General features: G+C 40.4%; 1 long non-coding RNA gene across 1 annotated transcript in view; it reads left to right on the forward strand.

Moving 5' to 3' along the window:
• LOC141279661 (uncharacterized) overlaps positions 1-23,955 on the forward strand; it is a 44,899-nt gene extending 20,944 nt beyond the window's left edge. The window contains exon 3 of the long non-coding RNA XR_012334245.1: positions 23,839-23,955. This is a non-coding gene — a long non-coding RNA (uncharacterized lncRNA). The remainder of the gene's footprint in view (positions 1-23,838) is intronic.
• Positions 23,956-24,021: the final 66 nt, after the last annotated feature.

Genomic DNA, 24,021 nt, shown 5'->3' on the forward strand with positions numbered 1-24,021 from the left:
TCAGAACCAACGGTAATTAAGCTGGATTCTTCGTCTCTTAGCTTTTCTTTAAACACTTTCATCTGTTTTCTTTTTATGTTTACATTTGTTATGTTTGTCGCTAATCTTTCCTATTAGTCAAAAATATCAGTACACTTTTCAGTTGTATCTTTCATCATCCTTTTCGTTTCTAATTTATTTATTGGCCCTGTTAATGATAATACTTTTCCTCTTCAATTAGTTTCTTTCATCTGTATTTTCTTCTCATTTTCTTTTCCATCGTATCCTTTTAGAAGTCTTGTTTTTATTGAGTTGGTGTTCTTATTATAGTGTTCCAGAGAGTAAAGCACTTGTGGGAATACTCTCTTCTTTGGATTATGTACTTTAGTGGGTTGGGTTCCATTTTATTTGTTCACATACCTACACCTATGCCTATAGATGCATGTGTGCTCACATACACAACTTTTTTCATCTTTAGGATGATGGATTTTTCCGTTGATATGTTAAGCTTTTTATTTCTTTTTGCATCTTGTTTACCTTTCTTTTCTCTTAGATAGTGTTGATCTACTTGCCTTTCAGTCCCATGGTTCCATGGCCATGTTCTACTATATTAGTTATGTTGTTCTACTCCTGTTCTGTACATGAAAGAATGGTGATGAAGGAGATGGTGTGTGGTGTGGTGGGCGTTCTCTCAGCTTGGGCACCACTCTATATTCTGAGATCGTATTAAAAGCCCTAGACTGGAAGTTAGTACACCTCTTTAGGGAATATGCCCCATGGTGAAGGGAATACTCTCTGCTGTCGCATCATTTTTCCAATTAAGAATTAAGGTTTTTGTTTTTCTCAGAGTGTATCAGCCCCAGTATCTATTTCTACCACTACTTAGAACAGGGAAAAGATAATGAAACCCACATAGTAGCTAGTTTCTCCCCTAATTTCCAGTACTAGTGAAAGTTCTAGGGATTATTTTCAAATCATGTTTTGGCATCTCAGGGGTGACAATTAGAACAGGGGCTGGCTCTGCCTCCTTAACTCTGTTATTTAATTTTACATTCATTTGTTCAGATGCCAATTTATTTTAAGTTCATGATACTAAATTCCTCCTTCCCTCTTGATTATTTGTTATTGGGGTCGTTTTTGGAGGAGGATACTATTTTTTGGTTCATTTGATTGTATTTTTGAGGGAGAAGATTCTGTTACCAGTCGTCACTCCATTTCCTTTACCCAGAGGTCCTATATCTTTATTCCAATTGAGTTGAAACTTTTTTTCTCATTTAAGTCTTTGCTCTAGTGTCATTCTTCAAATAGTGTATTTTTTATTATTTAGTTTCTTTCAAAAAATAAAGTTTATTTTTTAGGATGCTTTTAGATTTATAGAAAAAATGTAAAGGTAGTACAGACAGTTTCCATATATCTTGCAACCAGTTTCCTCTGTAGGATTAACATCTTGTATTACATTGTTACAATTAATGAACAATTATTGATACATTATTATTGAATAAAGTCCATACTTGATTCAGATTTCCTTAGTTTATAACTAATTTCCTTTTTGTCTTCTACACTCCCATCCAGAATACTGAATTATATTTAATCCTTAGGACTCCTTAGGCTCTTCTTGGTAGTGTCAGTTTCTCAGACTGTCCTTGTTTGTGATGACCTTGACAGTTTGAGGACTACTGGTCAGATATTTTGTAGAATGTCCTCTAGAGGGATTTGCATGATGTTTTTCCTCATGATTAGCCCGAAGGTGTACATGTTTTGGAGAAGGAGACTGCATCATATCATATCAAGGGTGCATGTTACCAGCATGACTCATCACTGCTGATGGTGGCCCTGATCATCTGGGTGAGGTGGTGCTTGTCAGATTTCTCCACTGTAAATTACTCTTTTTTTTTTTCTTCCTCTTTCCATGCTGTACATTTTGGAAGGAAGACACTATTCACAGTTCACATTTGAGATATTCCTTGAGGGTGGAGTATCTGCATAAATTATATGAAATTCCTCTGCATGGGACATTTTTATCTTCTACGCTGTTTATTTATCCCATCATTTACTAATATCAGTAAGGACCTATGGATATTTATGTTATACTTTGGGTTATAATTCAGGACTGTCTTATTTTGTTCTTCACATTGTTCCAACTTTGGCCACTGGGAATTCTTTTGGTTGGCTCTTGTGTCCCTTTGATGTACCATCATCATTGTGTTTGTTTGCCCCAGTACTTCTTTCTTGTATATTTCTCACTCCAGTTACAGAATTGGCCATTTCTCCAAGGATGCTCAGTTCCTTTTATTGGACCAGAGTATTAGGAGCAAAGAACTGGGTGCTGGTTGTTATCATTGTTGGTGGGTTCATTGCTTCTAAGCCCTCTCAGCTGACAGAACAAGGAAATAAATAGGTATACACTAATAAATGAAAAAAAACCACACATATAAATACACAAATCTATAAATATTTCTATAGCAGTATCCATATTAAGCTAAATGTGAATTTTTTTTAATTTTATTCTTTTATATAGCAGGTTCTTATTAGTTATCTGTTTTATACATATTAGTGTATATATGTCAATCCCAATCTCCCAGTTCATCCCACCATAAAGTTTCTGGGCAGAGTCTAAATGGAGCACATCCGAAGGTTCAGTCCACTAGAGGACGACAGGAGTCCAAGTCTGCAGGCCTCAGTCTCCAGCGAGGAGCCTTCATCTGAGAAGACTCAGGAGGGCTATCTCCTATGGGCTTTTGGCCCTGAAGGCTGAAGGGCTTTCTAAGGCATCTTTTTTTTTTTAAATCTTTCATTTTATTTAATTTATTTGTTTTATACAGCAGGTTCTTATTAGTTATCTATATTATACCTATTAGTGTATATATGTCAATCCCAATCTCCCAATTCATCCTACCCCCATGACTTTCCCCCCTTGTTGTCCATACATTTGTTCTCAACGTCTCTGTCTCTATTTCTGCCTTGCAAACCAGTTCATCTGTAGCATTTTTTAGATTCCACATACATGTGTTAATATACGTTATTTGTTTTTCTCTTTCTGACTTACTTCACTCTGTATGACAGTCTCTAGGTCTGTCCACATCTCTACAAATGACCCAATTTTGTTCCTTTATATGGCTGAGTAATACTCCATTGTGTATATGTGCCGCGTCTTCTTTATCCTTTCATCTGTCGATGAGCATTTAGGTTGCTTCCATGACCTGGCTATTGTACATAGTGCTACAATGAACATTGGGGTGCATGTGTCTTTTTGAATTATGGTTTTCTCTGGGTTTATGACCAGTAGTGGGATTGCTGGGTCATATGGTAATTCTGTTTTTAGTTTTTTAAGGAACCTCCATACTGTTCTCCATAGTGGCTGTATCAATTGACATTGCCAGCAACAGTGGAAGAGGGTTCCCTTTTCTCCACACCCTATCCAGCATTTGTTGTTTGTAGACTTTCTGATGATGCCCATTCTAAGTGGTATGAGGTGATACCTCATTGTAGTTTTGATTTGCATTTCTCTAACAATTAGTGACTTTGAGCATCCTTTGATGTGTTTGTTGGCAATCTGTATATCTTCTTTGTCTATTTAGGTCTTTTGCCCATTTTTTGATTGGGTTGTTTGTTTTTTTTAATATTGAGCTGCATGAGCTGTTTATACATTTTGGAGATTAACCCTTTGTCCATTGATTCGTTTGCAAATATTTTCTCCTATTCTGAGGGTTGTCTTTTTGTCTTGTTTGTGGTTTCCTTTGCAGTGCAAAAGCTTTGAAGTTTCATTAGGTCCCATTTGTTTATTTTTGTTCTTACTTCCCTTACTCTAGCAGGTGGGTCAAAAAAGATCTTGCAGTGATTTATGTCAAAGAGTGTTCTTCCTATGTTTTCCTGTAAGAGTTTTACTGTCGCTGGTGTTACATTTAGGTCTTTAATCCATTTGGAGTTTATTTTTGTGTATGGTGTTAGGGAGTGTTCTCATTTCATTCTTTTACATGTAGCTGTCCAGTTTTCTCACTGCCACTTATTGAAGAGGCTGTCTTTTCTCCATTGTATGTTCTTGCCTCCTTTGTCATAGATTAGTTGGCCACAGGTGTATGGGTTTATCTCTGGGCTTTCTATCCTGTTCCATTGATCTATATTTCTGTTTTTGGGCCTGTACCATATTGTCTTGATTACTGTAGCTTTGTAGTATAGTCTGAAGTCAGGGAGCCTGATTCCTACCAGCTCCGAATTTTTCCATCAAGACTGCTTTGGCTATTCGGGGTCTTTTGTGTCTCCAAACAAATTTCAAGATTTTTTTGTTCTAGTTCTGTAAAAAATGCCATTGGTAATTTGATAGGGATTGCATTGAATCTGTAGATTGCTTTGGGTAGTATAGTCATTTTCACAATGTTGATTCTTCCCATCCAAGAACATGGTATATCTCTCCAACTATTTGTGTCATCTTTGATTTCTTTCATCAGTGTCTTATAGTTTTCTGAGGACAGGTCTTTTACCTCCTTAGGTTGGTTTATTCCTAGGTATTTTATTCTTTTTATTGTAATGGTGAATGGGATTGTTTCCTTAATTTCTCTTTCTGCTCTTTCGTTGTTAGTGTATAGGAATGCCAGAGATTTCTGCGCATTAATTTTGTATCCTGCAACTTTACCAAATTCCTTGATTAAGCTAAATGTGAACTTATACTGCTCTCTCCAACTATAGCCCATCAAAAATGGATCGTTCTACGTTCTTCCCTTGCTAATCTGTAAACTCACATCCCAAACAGTGAGAAACCTGGCTCTCACTATTGGGTGTCCATTTGCTTAATTATTCCATTTCATTTTACAAGTCTGGCAATAGGATAATTTTTTTAACCCATATTCCTCTGGGGAAGAACTTTACCAGGTAGAGTATAGTACTTATGCATACATAGTTTCTTTTGTGTTTAGTTTTATGGACCCCGCTCATTTCCAAAGGTACTCAGGTTATTAACTTATTTCTTACTCCACTTCAGTGGGCTTGTCTCATAGAAATGTAATACAATTAGATTGTTTTGTCACATTTTACATTCCCTACTGAAATTGCCCTGATCTCCTAAATAATTTCATAAACACTTGTGTACATTAAGGTTCATTCTCTGTGTTGTAAAGGTCCATGAGTTTTGAAAAAATCATAGTATCATTTATCCACAATTACAGAATCATGCAGAATTGTTTCACTGCTCCCCCCACTCGCCGCAACTAGAGAAAACCCACACGCAGCAACGAAGACCCAACACAGCCAAAACAAACACACAAACAAACAAACAAATAAATAAATAATTCCCTGTGCCTCACCATTCTAACTCTCCTCCCATCCCTCTTTACCCTGGCAACTAATGACCTTTTACTGTCTCTCTAATTTTGCCTTGTCCAGAATATCACATTATTGGAATCGTACAAGATTCAGCCTTTTCGGATGGGCTCATTTCACTTAGCAATATGAGTTTAAGATTCTTCTACTATATCTTTTTTTTTTAACAACTTTATTGGAGTATAATTGCTTTACAATGGTGTGTTAGTTTCTGCTTTATAACAGAGTGAATCAGCTGTACATATACATATATCCCCATATCTCCTCCCTGTTGCATCTCCCTCCCTCCCACCCTCCCTATCCCACCCCTCTAGGTGGTCAAAAATCACTGAGCTGATCTCCCTGTGCTAGGCAGCTGCTTCCCACTAGTTATCTGTTTTACATTTGGTAGTGTATACATGTCCATGCCACTCTCTCACTTTGTCCCAGCTTACGCTTCCCCCTCCCCATGTCCTCACGTCCATTCTCTAGTAGGTCTGCGTCTTTATTCCCATCTTGCCCCTAGGTTCTGTACATCAGGAGTACATCTTCTACTATACCTTTTCTTATTCAGTTATTGCTTTTGATTACTGAATCATACTCCATTCTATGGATATACAACAGTTTGTTTCTTCACCTTTCAAAGGACATCTTAGTTGCTTCCAGTTTTGGATGATTATGAATAAAGGTGCTATAAATATTTACATGCAGGTGTTTGTATGGACATAAGTTTTCAGATCAGTTGGGCAGTTACCTAGAAGCATGATTGCTGGATTATGTGAGAAGACTACATTTAGCTTTGTAAGAAATTCCGGGAGTTTTTTTGTTGATTTTTGGGGGTTTTCTACATAGATAATTATGTCATCTGTGAAAACAGGTACTCGTATATCTTCCTTTCCTTGTATTTTATATCTTTCATTTCTTTTTCTTGTCTTACTTCACTATCTATATCTTCTAATATTGTATTGAATAGGAGTTGTTAGCACATCCTTGTCTTGTTCCTGACGTTAGGAACAAAGTGTTCAGTTTCTCACTATTATTTATGATATTAGCTGTCCCATTTTTGTAGATGCTCTTTATCAAACTGAGGAAGTTCCCCTCTGTTTATACTTTTCTGAGAGTTTTTAATAATAAATGAGTGTTGAATTATGTCAAATTCTTTCTCTGTATCAATCAATGTGATTAAATGACTTTTTTTCTTTAGTCTGTTAATGTAGTGGTTATATTGATTGATTTTGTGTGTGTGTGTGTGTGTGTGTGTTATGCGGGCCTTTCACTGTTGTGGCCTCTCCCGTTGCGGAGCACAGGCTCCAGATGCGCAGGCTCAGCGACCATGTCTCACGGACCCAGCCGCTCCGCGGTATGTGGGATCTTCCCGGACTGGGGCACGAACCCGTGTCCCCTGCATCGGCAGGCGGACTCTCAACCACTGCGCCACCAGGGAAGCCCACATTGATTGATTTTTTAATCTTGACCCAGCCTGGCATACCTGGAGTAAATCCCATGACTTAGCCATGGCATATAATTCTTTTTATATGTTGTTTCATTCAATTTGATAATATTTTGTTGAGGATTTTTACATCTATATTCATGAGAAACACTAATCTTTAGTTTTCCTTTCTTGTGATGTCTTCATCTTGTTTTGGTATTAGAGTAATTCTCTTCTTATAGAACGAGTTAAGAAGTGTTCCTTCTGCTTCTGTTTTCTGGAAGAGATTGTGAAGAATTGGCATCATCTCTTCCTGAAATATTTGGTGGAGTTCACTAGTGAAACTGTCTGGGCCTGATGCTTTCTTTTGGGGAAGAGTATTGATTATTGATTCAGTTTGTTTCATAGATTTAGGCTTTGTTTCATAGATTTATCTATTTCTCACTGTGAGTTTTGGTAGTTGTAACTTTAAAGTAATTGGGCCACTTAATCTGAGTTATTAAATTTGCAGCCACTGACTTGTTTATGGTATTTGTTTATTACCATTTTAGTGTCCATGGAACTGGTAGTGATAATTCCTCTTTCATTTTTGTCATTTGTAATTTGTTCTCTCTCTCTCTCTCTCTCTCTCTCTCTCTCTCTCTCTCTCTCTCTCTCTCTCTCTCTCTCTGTCTCTGTCTCTCTCTGTCTCTCTCTCTCTGGTGATCTTGGCTAAAGGTTTGTTATTTTTTTTTAAGTGAATTTATTTTATTATTTATTTATTTTTAATTTATATATTTATTTTTGGCTGTGTTGGGTCTTTGTTGCTGTGCATGGACTTTCTCTAGTTGTGGTGATCAGGCTTCTCATTGCAGTGCTTCTCCTGTTGTGGAGCACAGGCTCTAGGCCCGCGGACTTCAGTAGTTGTGGCACATGGGCTTCAGTAGTTGTGGCTTATGGGCTCTAGAACGCAGGCTCAGTAGTTGTGGCACACAGGCTTGGTTGCTCCAAGGCATGTGGGATCTTCCCGGACCAGGGCTCAAACCCGTGTCCTCTGTGTTGGCAGGTGGATTCATTTAACCACTGTGCCACCAGGGAAGCCCAGGTTTGTTAATTTTATTGGTTTTTTTTTTCAAAGAACTGGCTTTTTAAGTTTTATATATATATTTTTATATATATATATAAGTTATGGATTTCTACTTTAATTATTGATTGAAAATAGACTTTGTATAATTTATTTCCTTTCAACTTTATTAAGATGTGTATTATAGCTCAGAATGTGGTGTGTCTTTGAGAATATTTCATGTGAGTCTGGATATTCTGATGTTGGATGCAGCATTTTATAAAAGTCAGTTAGATCAAGTTAAATGACAGTATTGTTCAGTTCATTTCTATTATAACTGATTTTCTGTCTACTTGATCTATCAGTTACATGAAGAGAGGTGTTTGATACCTCCACCTATAAGAGTGGACTTGCTTATTTCAGTTCTATCTGTTCTTGACCCATGCATTTTAATGCTCTGTTGTTAGGTGCATACATGTTAAAGATTATTTTACCTTCTTGGAGTATTGACCACTCTGTCATTATGTAATTCCCTTCTTTAGCAGTGATAAGTTTCCTTAGTCTGAGTTCTGTTTTGTCTGAAATTAATATAGTTACTCCAGCTTTCTTTTGATTAGCACTAGATAAAATGTCTTTTTCTCTCCTCGCATTTTAACTGTTGCATATAAAATCTTTTAATATTATTTATAAAAAACTATATATGTATTTAGTATAGAAAGTCAGAAAAATGAAGAAAAAATGATCTGTAATCCTACTACATAGAAATTAACTATAGTTAACATTTTGTTGTGTTTCTTTTCTTCTGACTTTTTTCCTCTTTGAGTACACAGAAATGGAATCTATACTGGGATTCAGAGTATCTAAGGATGTCCTGGTAACAAAGTAGGATGAGCTCATAGGAAGTTTCTATAAATTAGGGGATGAAGAGTCTTCAAATGTTGTATGCTTATTTTTCTGAGTAGGTAACACATTTACATAGCACCACAATCATAAAGGTATTCCTTTCTCAGATTCTCCAAACCTTGATTCTGAATTTATTTCTCTCCCCTACAAATAACAACTTTAACACTTTGCTAAATATTTGTATTCAGAGTATATTCTGTGCGTATTCAAGAATAGGTACTTTTTTTTATACAGCTATATGTGTTATAAACACTGTCCTGCCCTAGTCCTTGATACTTAACTGTGTATCTCAGAGAAGTTTCTATTTCAGCAGCTACAGAGTTTCTTCCTTTGAACATTTGACAATTACTCTTTTGTATGTATGTACTATAATTTATTTGACTGCTCTCCCATTAATGTACATTTAGGTTATATCATGGGTTTTGCTAATATAAATACTGCTACAATGAATATCTTCTGCACATGACTTCACATATAAATGTGTGTGTGTGTGTGTGTGTGTGTGTGTGTGTGTGTGTGTGTGTGTGTTTGTAGCACATCCCTAAACTTGAGATTCCTTGGCGAATGGGTATATGCTTTACAATTTGACAGATAACGATGTCATTAAATTTCTAGCCATCAAAGGTTTACCACATTATATTTCCAAGAACCACATATAAAAATACAGTTTTCACAGTCTTGCCAATGTGATGTTTACCAAATTACCTATATTAGTACTCCATCTAGCAGTTTTGCTGTCTCATTATGGTTTTATTTCTCTAAAAGAAAGTTTTAAGAACCATTTTATGTATGTAACAGCTGTATTTTTCTCTGAACCAGCTGTTCATATTGTTTACCCATGTTTCAATTCTATTGTTAGTTTTAACCTTGTCACCTGTCGGAATTCTTTGTGTAAATTAGTCCTCTGTGATATGAGTTAAAGATTTTTTTGTTTTTGTTTTTTGCTATGTAGACCTTAAAGACTTTTGTGTAATTGAATCCAGATCCTTTCTTTATGTTTCTGGGCTCCATGTCATAATTAAGAATGCATTTTCTATTCTGGTGTTATCAAAGAAACTTTCCTTTGTTTTCTTCTGGTACGTTTATGATTTCTTTTTTGTTTAATTATTTTGTCCGTTAGGTTTTTACCTTGCTGTAAGGTATGAAGGAGGGATCCAGCCTTATTTCCTACGAGACTGCTATTTTTTTGACACCATTAAAAATTTTTCCTTCTTGATTTGAAATGTGACCTTAACTATATATTAAATTCCCATATGTGATTGAATCTACTTCTGGAATATGATCTTGTTCTCTTGGTATATACAAATACCACAGAATTATATATATATATGTAAAAGAAAAATATATATCATGCTTAATATGTGTTTGGGGGTGCTTCTCTGGTTAGTCTTTATGTTGAGACACAAACCTAGTACTCTTTTTTAGATACCTCAGGCTTTCTGTCTCTGTTTCTGTTTTCTCCTTTGGTTGTTGTCTCACGTGAGTTGGTTTCTCTCTACTTTTGGACATGAATGAAACACCGTAGGGGGGGGACCCAGATTTTACTTCCTTAGTGGTCCTGAGGCACTGGATACAGCAACCTGGAAGTACAGGAAAGATAGTTCCCTGTAACCAATATAAGATAGAAAGAGCCAGACAGACAAATGCCCCCTCCTTGCCAGCTGTCTGGAGAAGCCCTCCATGTGGATTCTGAGGTCTGGGGTGAGTGCAGCCAGCATGACAAAGGACCAGGTTGATGGCCAAATACATTGAACTTGTCCCATAAAGGTTATAAGGCCCCAACCTTTTAATTTTTTGGTATCATTGCAACATTCCTTACTTTATTGGTTTTGTGATGATGTTGGCAATAAGCAATAAAGTCTGAATCTGTGTATTTGCCTAAAAAAGGTTTTGTCAAAAAAAAAATGCGTTGGATAGTCTTGTACACATTACCTGAATTTCTGGTTGTATTTCATGGCAGGAGTATTTTGCTTGCATAAGAATGGATTTTCTGGTGCCTTAGCATAAATATTCGCTCTTCCTTAAGTGTTAAAAATCATGAGTAAGGTATTCTCAATCCCCCATTCAATAGAAAGATCTGCGGAGTAGCTGTTGTTCAGAGTTTGGGGCATATCCATTGATATTTTCCTATGGGTTTGACATCGTGTAGGACCCTGAGGAAGAGAAGATATGGATTTAACTAGGGAGTATAAGATACCGTCTCTTTCTTTCAGGAGAATCAGAAATAGCGTAAGGAAGCTGACTGAAAAGGAAGTGGTAGGAAATTTTAATACGGCCGTGGCTTCTGTCTCATAAACTCACTTGCTACCTGGAGCCACTTGGGGTCTTTTGGTCTGTACTCTGCTAAACAGTACTGCTGAGTTTTGGAACAGACAACACTGGCTTTATCAATAAGCACGTCCCTTTTTTTTTTTTTTTTTTTTTTTGCGGTACGCAGGCCTCTCACTGTTGTGGCCTCTCCCGCTGCGGAGCACAGGCTCCGGACGCGCAGGCTCAGCGGCCATGGCTCACGGGCCCAGCCGCTCTGCGGCATGTGGGATCTTCCCAAACCGGGACACGAACCCGTGTCCCCTGCATCGGCAGGCGGACCCTCAACCACTGCGCCACCAGGGAAGCCCAGCACGTCCCTTTTAAAATGAAAAAATAGGCATTTTACTCTCATGGTTGACTGGATACATCCCATAACATAAGGCAAGTGATTTTTTTTATGTTTCTTGTTTTTATGTTTAACCCCGTAAATTTGAACCTTGGGAGAAAAACTTGTTAAAAACATACTCAAGTGTTTAGTTTTTGAGAAAAAACCCATAGATCTCCCGTGACATGCCTGAGACGGTACGTGTTACAAGATGAATTAGCTTAGCCATGCATGCGGTTTTGTGACAGTGACAAGAAGGAAAATTAAACTTCCTGTTTTGAGGCAGCTGAGAGATTGTGAGGTGAGCAAGGCCACTGTAGACTTGTATTTATTATCTCCATTGTCTGTGCAAGTGATCTGAAAAAGGCAACTTCCCCAGAAGTTTGACCTTAGAGTTTAGAATGAGGGTGGCCATAGGTGATATCTATAGGCATTGGGTGTATTAATTTGCTGGGGCTGCCGTAATAAAGTACCACAGACCAGTGTCTTAAACAACAGAATTGTATTTCCTCAAAATTCTGTAGACTGGACTCCAAGACCAAGGTGTCAGCGAGGTTGGTGTCTTCTGAGGGTCTCTCTCTTTGGCTTAGAAATGGCCACCTTCTCGCTGTGTCTTTGTCACATGGTCTCCTGTGTGTGTCTGTGTTATAATCTCCTCTTCTTATAAGGACACCAGTCATATTTTATTAGAGCTCACCTCAATGACCTCATTTAATCGTTATTAACTCTTTAAAGTCCTTATCTCCAAATACATTCTGATGTACTAATAGTTAGGAATTCAACATACAAATTTTGTGGGGACACAATTCAACCTATAACATTGACGGTGAGGTTTGAGGTGGCCTCTTTTGCCGGCTAAAATTTCTACATTGTGGTGACAGCTGTAAGGTTTGGGATGATATGAATTAATGTGAAATGCATTCCACTCCATTCCATCCCATCCTGAGTTGGGTAAACCCCCATCATCTGGTACTTAGAGCCACATTACCAACTCCCTCTTCAATATTACTTCTGTATTTTATATCAACCTTGAGCATTACTGATATGTATTTGCTGTAATATTCAAGTGGCAAGTGCGATTGGCAGGCTCACTCTGTAACCACTAAGAACCTGTTCTTGTTTGCAGCTGAACGCCAATATGCCTGAAACTCAGCCTATGCATATTTCTTTCCCCTTTCCTAAGTCATTTTTCAGTCACTGTCAAAGCTGTTTTCCTTGGGTATCTGGAAGCCCCTCTCCTTTGGTCTCCATTGCTCCCAGCTTCATCTTGCCCCTTCCCATGTGTTTAAGTCTGCATTACTCTTTTCTTGGTGTTGTCCCTCATCTAAGTAAGAGGGGCCCAGTTTGACCCATGAGTACTCAGTGCTTATTCCCCTTCATAGCATAACGTTGCTCACCAGGGGCAAAGATGAAAAAGGACGTAGGAGTAAAGGGGACTACAAGACCCTATCCTTCTACTCACATATATCATTTAAATTATTTATTTTTCAAATTTCTGGATTTGAATCCAGAAGTGAAGGACTGTGTCTCACCTTTGAGTTACCAGCATGCGGCCTAGTTCATCACACATAGTAAAGGCTTATTCAGTGTTTTGTTGGACTCCACACAATCTTTATATTTTAGTTTTGAAGGAAGCCTTGCTATGCTTATGCTTCACAACAACTTGCATGTTTTCTTGGACAGCATATTTAATAAGAAGGGGTGAAGAGTTGACAGATTTGGGGCTATGCATCTAAGCCAAGATCTTAGATCATTTAGGTTCCTAATATTTCTTATTTTGGTCATTTATTGTCTTATCAAAATCAGGAAGCGTAAAAATAGAACTACCATATGACCCAGCAATCCCGCTACTGGGCATATACCCCGAGAAAACCATAATTCAAAAAGAGCCATAGGGGCTTCCCTGGTGGTGCAGTGGTTGAGAGTCCGCCTGCCGATGCAGGGGACACGGGTTTGTGCCCCGGTCCGGGAAGATCCCACATGCCGCGGAGCGGCTGGGCCCGTGAGCCATGGCCGCTGAGCCTGCGCGTTTGGAGCCTGTGCTCCACAAGACGAGAGGCCACAACAGTGAGGGGCCCGCGTACCGCAAAAAAAAAAAGGTCATGTACCACAATGTTCATTGCAGCTCTATATACAATAGCCGGGACATGGAAGCAACCTAAGTGTGCATCAACAGATGAATGGATAAAGAAGATGTGGCACACATATACAATGGAATATTACTCAGCCATAAAAGGAAACAAAATTGAGTTATTTGTAGTGAGGTGGATGGACCTAGAGTCTGTCATACAGAGTGAAGTAAGTCAGAAAGAGAAAAACAAATACCGTATGCTAACACATCTATATGGAATCTAAGGAAAAAAAGAAAAATGTCATGAAGCACCTAGGGGTAAGACGGGAATAAAGACACAGACCTAGTAGAGAATGGACTTGAGGATATGGGGAGGGGGAACGGTAAGCTGTGGCAAAGTGAGAGAGTGGCATGGACATAGGTACACTACCAAACGTAAAATAGATAGCTAGTGGGAAGCAGCCGCATAGCACAGGGAGATCAGCTCGGTGCTTTGTGACAACCTAGAGGGGTGGGATAGAGAGTGTGGGAGGGAGAGAGACGCAAGAGGGAAGAGATATGGGGACATATGTATATGTATAATTGATTCACTTTGTTATAAAGCAGAAACTAACACACCATTGTAAAGCAATTATACTCCAATAAAGATGTTAAAAAAAAATCAGGAAGCGTTTGGGTATTAGGAGGCCCAGGGAGAACATAAGTAGTATAATATGTTATCCCTCTTCTCAAGGAGCTTACTCTGTTTGGGAAGGGAAGAGAGGAAAGAACAATGCATTGTGGCCGCAGGCTGGGGAGTGAAGAAGAGAAGTTGTTTGTTTGATCCAAGGGCTGTATGAAGATCTGATTAGATCTCTGGGATTTGGGGGAAATCACAGCATTGATTGAGGGCACTGGGCTAGGAAATCAGGGGCTTTATGAGGTGAGTATTCTTAGTATTTTGCCCTAAAACAAAAATAGGAAAACACATCAGCTGGTGAAAAATGATGTTCTTTATTAAATATTATACATATTTATAGTTTTCCTTAGTTACATATAATATTATAAAATTACAATATAATTTACAAATATTATAAATAATCTCATTAAGAAAAGAAATAAGTAGAGAGTCTGAGAAAATGCTTGAGACAGGATGACACTGTGATATTGGTAGGTTGGTTCGTGTTATTCTTGTTGTTGGTCTACAGAGTAATTTGAAATGGTACCAGCTTCCTAACTGAGGGAAGGGAAGTTGTTCAAAAGAGTCTGATCTTTGAAATGAACAATTTTCGTGTATTTTATTAAAGGCGAGAATAATTCCAGGGTTGCTGGGAACATTGTGCTATGCAGTGGAATGTATTACATTTCTATGTAGATTCTATGCTTCAATTTCCTCATCTCTAAATGACAGTAATAAAAGTACCTCCTTCAGAGTTTTGTGTAAGGATCAAAGTGTATTCACACAGAGAGAGCCCTTAGTGCAAGGTCTGCTGTTAGATAGATATTAGATATTAGGTATTAACGCTATTGGTTTCAATCCTGAAGCCAGCTTATCATATCTCCTTTGATGCCTGTTAAGTTCCAACAACTGAGCAGCAAGTGACAGCAAATTCAAGGTGGATATTCGTAGGTATTGGTAAAGAAATTTGAAACTTAAAATTTGCAAAAATAGTCCTCTAAAGAAGTAGTAATGCTCCTCAGAAAGGTGAAGAAAGAAAGAAAGGGAATACACACATTAAATAATAGAGCATGCAGCTCAGATGAAGCAGCTACCTATAAAAAGTGGCAAAATGCAGGATGGTAAGATCTCTCCCAGGTTATTAATAATTTAAACATCGTTATAATTCTGACATCTCAGAAAATCTGCTTTCTCTTTTTAGTTCTGACAATAACTCTTTAAGTAAAAATAGTGACGGATACTTTTTATTCAGCACGTACCATGGCTAGGCACTGTGTTAGGTGTTTTCATATATGTCCTCTCATTATAAACTCAGACCTAGGTAGAAGCAGTTAGTCCCATCTTACAGGTGAGCAAACTGGAGTTTAAGTATATTGCTTGCTGTTTCAGAGAAAAAGGCAAAGTGGTATATAACCACTCTGGGTCTCAGTTTCCTCATCTGTAAAATGATGAGACCACATTTCAAGTTGTCCTTCGAGCAGCCCCCAGAATTGCTAGAATTTTAGCCATTCTTTTCCGACTACTGCCAGATTGCCTCTTCTGCCACCTAGTGGACATTGCAGTAATAATCAGACTATTAAGATTTCTAGAAGGGTTGTCAGCTTTGAATTATGGAACAATTGAGGTGGCCGAGTCCGATCCCCTTGATGAACAGAAGAGAAAACGGAAAGGTAGAAAAGGGAAGTTATTTTCCAGAATCTTGAAAACTCAATATATAAATCATGGACCTGACTATGCTTCCATTCAGTATTTCATTTATGATAACATCTCTGTGTCGTAGGGTTAATTGCCAAGAGATGTCGGAAAGGATTTGTAGAGTGTTCTGTTTGCAATGGCAGGTTTTAATTTGTACTAGAATTGCCTGTGTAGATTGAGATAAGATAATTTCTTAAAAGTGAATTATAAAAACTGTGAAAAAAACTCTGAGAAACTACTTTTTATTGAATATGGTAAATGAGCCTAGAGCTTGATAATAAGCATGTTACATTTATAAGGAAATAGTAGCAATGCATTGACCTTCTTTTGCTCAGGAAGCTACGTGAAAGGTTGCCTTCAGACTGCTGCTCTAGCTAGAGATGCTGAGAATTAAGTTTCTTCAATGAGACTCATCTTATCCCTTTTTCTTAGCGTGAGAAATATAAATACCCCATTTAAAGAAAGGGGGGGCAAGAAAGAAAGAAATGAGGGTGTGAGGCTTGGAACAACTGTAGGATATTTTAATGCCCTTTCGATCATAACCTCCTATCAAGACAGATGTCGTGAGCTATAGCAGATGGAAGAAATGTTCTATGGATACAAGATGCCTAGTTTGGACGCAGACACTGATTTACTGTGTGGCCTCAGACAAGTTATTTAACCTCTTTAAGCCTCACTTTCCTCAGGCGTGTTTGCAATAGTACTCATTCTGCCTTATTTTATAGGGTTGTGCTGAAGCTGATGTCAGACGATTGATGGGAACATGCTATAAAATAGGAGGATGTTGAGTCTCAGAAACTACATAGCAGACTGGAAAGCAGTGAGTTGGGGTGTCTTCTTTTACGAAGGAAGAATAGTAGAAAAGAAGGTATCCTGTCACTAATTGACTTGTTTCTGCTCATTCACACTCAAAATTATGGGTAAGCTAGAGAGTGGTGAGATGTTGGTGGCCCTGGGAAAGGTATTAGAAGTTGGATCTGAAATCTAGAGGTTTGCTATATAAGGCTTTTTGAGGTACGCATCTCACCTTGGGCCCAAGTTGAAATTCAGATGTAGCTGGTGAACTGTTGGACAGGTTTTGAGAAGTGGTTTTGCATCGGGGTTTTGTTTTTCTCTTGAAAAAGCAAAGGAAAACCCTGGCTGAACCTTGAGGACATTATGCGAAGTGTAAAAAGCGAGCAACAAAGACAAATATCGTATGATTCCACTTACATGAGATACATAAAACAGTCAAAGTCATGGAGACAGAAGGTAGAATGGTGGTTACCAGTGGCTAGGGGCAGGGTGTTGGCGTTTCATGGGTACAGAGTTCCAGTTTTGCAAGGTGAAAAGGTTTCTGGAGATGGATGGTGGCGATACATGCACAAAAATATGAACGTGCTTAATACCGTTGAACTGTACCTTTAAAAAAGGCTACAGTGGTCAATTTTTTGTGTATTTTATCACAATAAAAAAGAACAAGAAATCAAGGAACTTGCGTGAGCAAATAAAAGATTTTTTAAAAAGCTTGATAGAGGGCTTCCCTGGTGGCGCAGTGGTTGAGAGTCCACCTGCCGATGCAGGGGACACGGGTTCGTGTCCCGGTCCGGGAAGATCCCACATGCCGCGGAGCGGCTGGGCCCGTGAGCCATGGCCGCTGAGCCTGCGCGTCCGGAGCCTGTGCTCCGCAATGGGAGAGGCCACAGCAGTGAGAGGCCCGCGAACCACAAAAAAAAAAAAAAAGTTTGTTAGAGGTTCGAGGGCCTGGGTTGGAGGGAGGACTGTGGTGTGAAAAGTGTAGCATCTGTCTGTGCCAGCTTGGCCCATTGGGGAGATTTTTAGGGAGAATGTAAAGAAGGTGTTATCGTAAGGGGCTTAGAGCTGGTGGACAAGTAGCTGCTTGGGTGACATGGTGGGGATCAGAGTGGCGTGAGGAGGGTGGAGAATGGCATCTAGTACCTTGAGGGCTGGTGGCTTAGGGGGCCGTGGATGGATACCTGGGCTCGGTCACTCATGGTGGGTCTCACCAGCGGTGGTAGCGATGCAATGCTCTCAAGGGTCTTCACGGGCAGAGGACACGGCTGCATCAGGGGAGGAGACGTGGGCGCCTCATAGTGACAGTAGCTGACAGTCTGGACCCTGAACACTTGTGAGATAACTCAGGGGTGGAGGCTTTGGACTCCCCGGGTGAAGCGTTACAGCAGATCAGAGATCCTGTATGAGCAGGGGAGGGCAAGAGCCAGTAAATATGCATTATTATTGGTAAAATCGCTCCATCAACGCCCTCTTGCCAGTGAGACTCGGGAAGTGTGTCTTTCTCGTGAATAAACAGAGGGTCACATTCCTGAACTGATGGGGGCAGAGAACAGTTACTCACTCAAATCTGAAATCTGTGAATGGGTCCAATCACTGCATGGGCATTTGATTTATCATCATGGCGTCAAGGACCTATTCCTTTAAGCTAAAACATGAGGAGAAGGCACTTGAATGGCAGTCTTTCCTGAGTGATTTATTGGAGCTCCTGTTTTATGAATGGCGAAAGAGAAGCACTGCCCCCATTCCAATCTATGGATAAATTGTCTGGAATTATGATGGATTAAGTATTCGTTCTCCTCATGACAGTAATAAGTGTTATGAGCAGCTTTTAATAGAGAGACAGAGGAGATAAGTATCAATTACTATTAGAGGGAGCGTTTTTTTTTTTCTTTTTTAAACCAGCTTTCCCGCTTTCTCCCATGATGAGGTTAATTATTTACGGCAGAGACACATTAATAATTTCACCTTATCTCTTTATCCAAGCAATAAATGAATAGTAACACAGGGAGACTTTGTAATTAGTACAAGAATGTATCCTATGTTTTTAAAAGTTTTATATTCTCCTCAAAACTCACCTTGTCTCAGCCCCAAACAGCGCTTCGATGAATAATATAAATTTAAATTTTTCATTTGGGGACCTTCGTCTTATTTTTCTTTTAACATTTTTCCTTCTTGATGGGCAAGCTGTGTGGAAACGGCAGTGTGCCTGGGAAAGGCTGCTGAATGTGGGATGCTACGTGAAGCCAGCAGTCGAGTGCATTTCTAGCTCGATGAAATGCAAATGTATCAACTTATATGCGTAAAGTAAAAACACTCTTCTCGGTGTATAGTTTTTTGAGTTTTGATAAATGCGTGGGGTCCTGTATCCACAGCCACAAATGAGGCAGAGGACGGTTCTTTTCCACGTCCCCACCGAAGAGCCCCCTAATGTCAATACCTGTGCCAACGCGTCTCCCACCCCCTACCCTTGGCAACAGCTGATCTGTTCTCCACCCTATAGTTGGTTCGTTTTGTTTGTTTTTTAAATTTTTATTTTCCATTGGGGCCTAGTTGATTAACAATGTTGTTAGTTTCAGGTGTACAGCAAAGTGATTCAGTTATACATATACATGTATGTGTTCTTTTTAAAATTATTCTCCCATTTTGGTTCTTATAGAATACTGAGCAGAGTTCAGGACCTACTGTATAGCACAGGGAACTGTGCCCCCTGTAGTTTTGCCTTTTCCCACAGAGAGGGTTTCCTCCATGCTCTTGGCCATGGGCTGCTGTTACTTGCTAGATGGCTAGGCTGGTTGTGTTTGGACGTGGGGCTTCTGTGGTTGTGATGGTGTCCCTGCATCTCCAACATGACCCTGAACTCCTGCTGAGCCCTCAGCTGTAGATCTGTCCTTCTCTGAGGAGTCGGGGGCTTTTTTCTCTTCCCTTCCCCCAGCTGCAGTGGCTGTTTCCCGTTGCCCGAAAGTGACGACCCTGCTGACTTTTCCACTAGTCCCAGTATGCAGTGTCTAGAACACGTCATACTTTTAGAGTTCTCCACCAACGCTTTCATTTATTCCAAATCATTAGAGAACGTGAATATGATAATAAATATAGAATAACGTATCCAGCTTGGATTATTTTCACTTTTATACCAACACAGTGGGAAAATGTAATTTTCAATATTTTTTAAATGAAGGTAGAGGCCCATGAAGGACGAGGCGCCTTAGTGTATGTGGCAGTCACAATGTGGCCCTGGGGACAGTGTTTGTCGCCCTTCCCCCGGCGCCGGAAGACTTGGATGCCTTGAGAAGGATGTTCTGGGCAGGGACTCGAGGCCTCCTGCCTTTCTCTGAGGCTGCTCTTCTCTACCCAGTACCTCAAGGGATGCTTTCTGAGGCCCCTTCCCAATCTTTCTTTCCAGGAGAAAAGCCCACAGGTGGGTGGGAATTCCTCTTGTACCTGCTGCCCCCGGGATTCCCCTCTCCCTAGCCCGCATTAGGCCTGTAATAATTTGTGAAACATTTTAGGTGCCCTCCCTGGAAAGCAAGTCCTGGTATCCCGTCTCTGCGTGCAAGCCCCTCTCTTTTTTAAAGTTTTGGGTTAGTTGGTTGCCCTCTGACCTCGGTCCTCTGAATTTCTGAAGAAAGTTAGGAAATTGCCGGTTGTCCTGTTTTCCATTTCCTGTACGGGAGAGAGCAGTGCCGGTTCAGCTGACCGCATCCCTGGAGGAAACCAGAGTCAGAATTTACCCTGTTACCTCTGCTGAAGTTCTGGGCTAGTTTCTTGCTGTTTTGTTGAGAGTGTTTTTTTGTTTTTGTTTTTGTTTTTTTATTCCTCTTGGCTTTCTTCTCTATCAGTGGCTCATACCCAGGATAACCATTCTTCCCTTAGCCTCGTAAACAAAACCATGTTTGAGTGTGAAAAAGGCCGGTGGTGATGCGCTGCCCCCTTGCATCTGGTCTTAGGGAGGGAGGTGGTGGTGCACTGAGCTTCTTCCTGTCTCCTTGAGGTAGAGGATGAAGAAGTGTCTGGGAAAAGGTCATGGACACTGACCCCCCTTCTCTAATATTCTCGGCAACCACTGACCGCAGTGCATCCCGAGAGATGGGGGGAAAACAACATTTTTGGAACTCTCCATCGTGTGTGGTTTTCTGCAAAGCCTCTTTGTTCATGACCATGAAGGAGGGAAGCAAAAAAGGAGGCATTGCAGGACTACAGGAATTTTTGCAGTGATCTCTTTAGTTGCTTCTATCATTCTGTCTGTAGCACTGGCTGGTGCTGTGTCACTGTCACCTTTACAGTCATTTAGAGAAAGCAGAGAGACGTCGACTTCAGCGCTCTCCTGAAATCCTGCTCTCTCATTTTGCTGTGTTTGTTTGGAGGGGCCCAGGGTGAGGTGGGTGACACGCAGGAGGTGTGCAGTAAGCCTGGGAAGCTGCTGGCTCGCTTCACTGGTCACTCTGAATGAGGAGAGAAACGGTGCGCTCAATGTTCAGGGGAACCTTGGAGCCCCACTGAGTCATGTGATCAGGCTACTGGCACGAATCCCTTTTCTCCAGCTGTTGGGCTGTAGCACTTCCCAGTGGGAAGAAGTGGACCAGAGTCTCATTTTTCTGGCATTATTCTCTGGGGATCTGTCAGCTGCCTCTCCTATATTAGGAAGAAAAAAGCAATGTGTGTTCCTCCTTTCATTTCATATCCAACAAGAGTCTACAAGACCTGTCAGGGAGGAAGAGGCACCCCAACCCAGCACTGGGTGTCTTAAGCTTGTTCCTACAAAGTAAGATCATTTTATAGCCCTATCCACCCATCTATCCATCCAGTCAACTCTCCGTTCAGTTTTAAAATAAACATATATTGAATGCCTTCTATGCGCTGAAATGATGGTAATAAAATCATGAATAAACACCTAACACAGAACCTGGCACATAGCAGGTGCTTTAAAGATATCTGGTAAGGGAATGAATGAGTGAGTGAATGCGTGAATGAAGGCGTGACTCTTGTTCTCATGACATATAGTCTGTTGACAGTGGGGAGGGGTAGATACACTGAAGAATATGCTTTGACAACAGTGAACACAGGATACATTGGAAAGAAGAGGTAGGAGACTTTGAATGTGACTTTGCTAATCAGGGAAGGGCAGAGTTGAGTTGAGCTACGAAGAAGTAGTAGTTGATGAAGGGGGAATAGTATGTAATGGTTAGTAGCACGGAGTCTGTATTTCAGCACGTCCAGGTTTGAGCTTCCGTTCTGCCACTTGCTGAGGTAGTTGCCTCAGAAGCCTCCCAGAAGTACATATAGATAAAGCAAAGCCAGGTTTATCAGACCTCAGGCAGGAAAGGGAACATCACCTCATAGGAGTCTTCACAGCCTCTCAGAAGACAGGGGTCAGAGGAAGATATTTAAAGTATTTTAGCCCTGGGGCTGGGTGACTTCTAAGGCTGGTCTTACAAGGTGAGGGGTTGGTCAGGATAGGCTCATCCTAGTGTGGTGAGGGTCTTGAAGAAAGTCCCGTCAAGCAAGCCAGTAGTCTTAAGAACATACTGCTTTAGTTGATTCATCACCTTATCTTCTAGAAGGAAGCAGATGACAGGGTTTTTTTGATTTGTCGTCTTTTTTTTTTTTTTTGCTCACTCTTAGAATTGTTAATATGGGGAGAGAACGGTCTGCTGATTTCAGTACTTATTAGCTATGTGCCTTTGGGCAAGTTTTTTCTTTCCTACTTGCTTTAATTGAAGCTCGTATGTGAATGAAACTAATAGAAGATTTAATGAGATCAAATGTGTGGAACGTGTAGCACACAGGGCTCGATCCGCAGGGAGCGTTCATTATGGGATACAGAGCTATCGGCAACTGCACCTTCAATCAGCATGGCCAACTCATCCTCACGTTCCCTGGGCTCTGAGGGTGATGATGATGTTATAATCGGAGAGGCTAGAAACCTGCGCTAGCTGGTTCCAGTTCCTTTACCAACTTGCTGTGTGACCTTGAGCAGGTGACTCACCCTCTCTGGAAATCAGTATCCTCTCTAAAATTAAGGCGTTCACTTTCCTCATTTAACAAAGGATCTCTGAAGTTCCCTCCAGGTCTGTGAATAAACTTGGCCTGGAGCAACTTGTCCTGAAACGTATTTTTCTCCTGGGATCTGGAAATTTTAATTCGTGATTGTGAAGCATGTGTGTTCTCAGCTGCCTGAGGCCAGTTTTGTGCTGCTGAAAAGGATGAGAATGCTGGGCTGATGATGATGGACGTTCTGCATCATTTGGGTCCTGGGCCTTGCGTGACCCACTGTAATAGGTTGTTTTTCACAAAAAGATAGAAATTATACTGGAACTCGTTCCCCCCAGGGTCGAGGCAGCAGAGTAAGTTCTCTGCTCGAGTGGCTGGTACCAGAGTGTATGGTAGCACGATTTGGGATCTGAGGGCTGAACGTCCTTTTTCTCTGTGCTTTTCTTGGACAAGTCACATGACCTTCCTGAGTTTTGGCTTCCTCATGTAACAAAAGGAGAAAATAATAACGAGACTGTGCTGCTGCTCAAGTGAAACAGTGAATGCTAATGTTCTTTTTTTTTTTTTTTTTGCGGTACGCGGGCCTCTCACTGTTGTGGCCTCTGCTGTTGCGGAGCACAGGCTCCGGACGCGCAGGCTCAGCGGCCATGGCTCACGGGCCCAGCCGCTCCGCGGCATGTGGGATCCTCCCGGACCGGGGCATGAACCCGTGTCCCCTGAGTCGGCAGGCGGACTCTCAACCACTGCGCCACCAGGGAAGCCCGCTAATGCTCTTTTTAAACTAAGACATTAGCTGATATTCCTGTTCAACATTCTGCAAGTTTTAGCGCTAGGGATTGTTCTAAGACCTGGGAATGCAATGGTGCACGAGATGGGCAACATTTTCAACCCCCAGGGAGTTTATACTATGGTGGAGTGGGGGGGCTCTGTGTTAGAACAAAGCAGACAAGTGGATTCATGGGAGGCTTTGTTTTAAAAAACAAAAAATTTGAACAAAGCGCTGACCCTTATTGAGCACCTGCTGTACGCCGGGTCCTAAAGATGTTTTCTCATTCATTCCTTGCAAAGACCCTGTGCAGGAGGTCTTCTGGGTTCCATTTCACAAGTGAGGGGGTTTGAGCTGCAGACAAGTAAAATTTATACTAGGGATTCGATATCAAGGTTGTCTGATGACAAAGCTTTGATTCTTTCTGAGACACTGATTGCCATGTCCTCTCGAGCCCCTGAATGTGCACCTTTGCTTGGATTTTTTCCACTGTGTGAGGTTTATCTAAATCTTCAGTAGTGAAGCATTAAAATGTTGCCACGCCACCTTGTAATTTCTTCCACCTCTGCCTTATTTTATTTGCAGAGACATAGTGACTGTTTGAGCTGTATGCATTTGAGCTGACTAATGAAGAATGAATAAGTACTCCAAGGAAAAATGCTTCTCCAGCTTATTACTAAATGTTCTGCAAGAAGTGTCCCGGAAATGTTGGTTATTACTCTTATTTTTAATAATATTATTTTTACCTCTCCTGTGTCAGGAAGCTAC

This window comes from Tursiops truncatus, chromosome 10, assembly GCF_011762595.2.
Source record: "Tursiops truncatus isolate mTurTru1 chromosome 10, mTurTru1.mat.Y, whole genome shotgun sequence".
Taxonomy (NCBI): Eukaryota; Metazoa; Chordata; class Mammalia; order Artiodactyla; family Delphinidae; genus Tursiops; species Tursiops truncatus.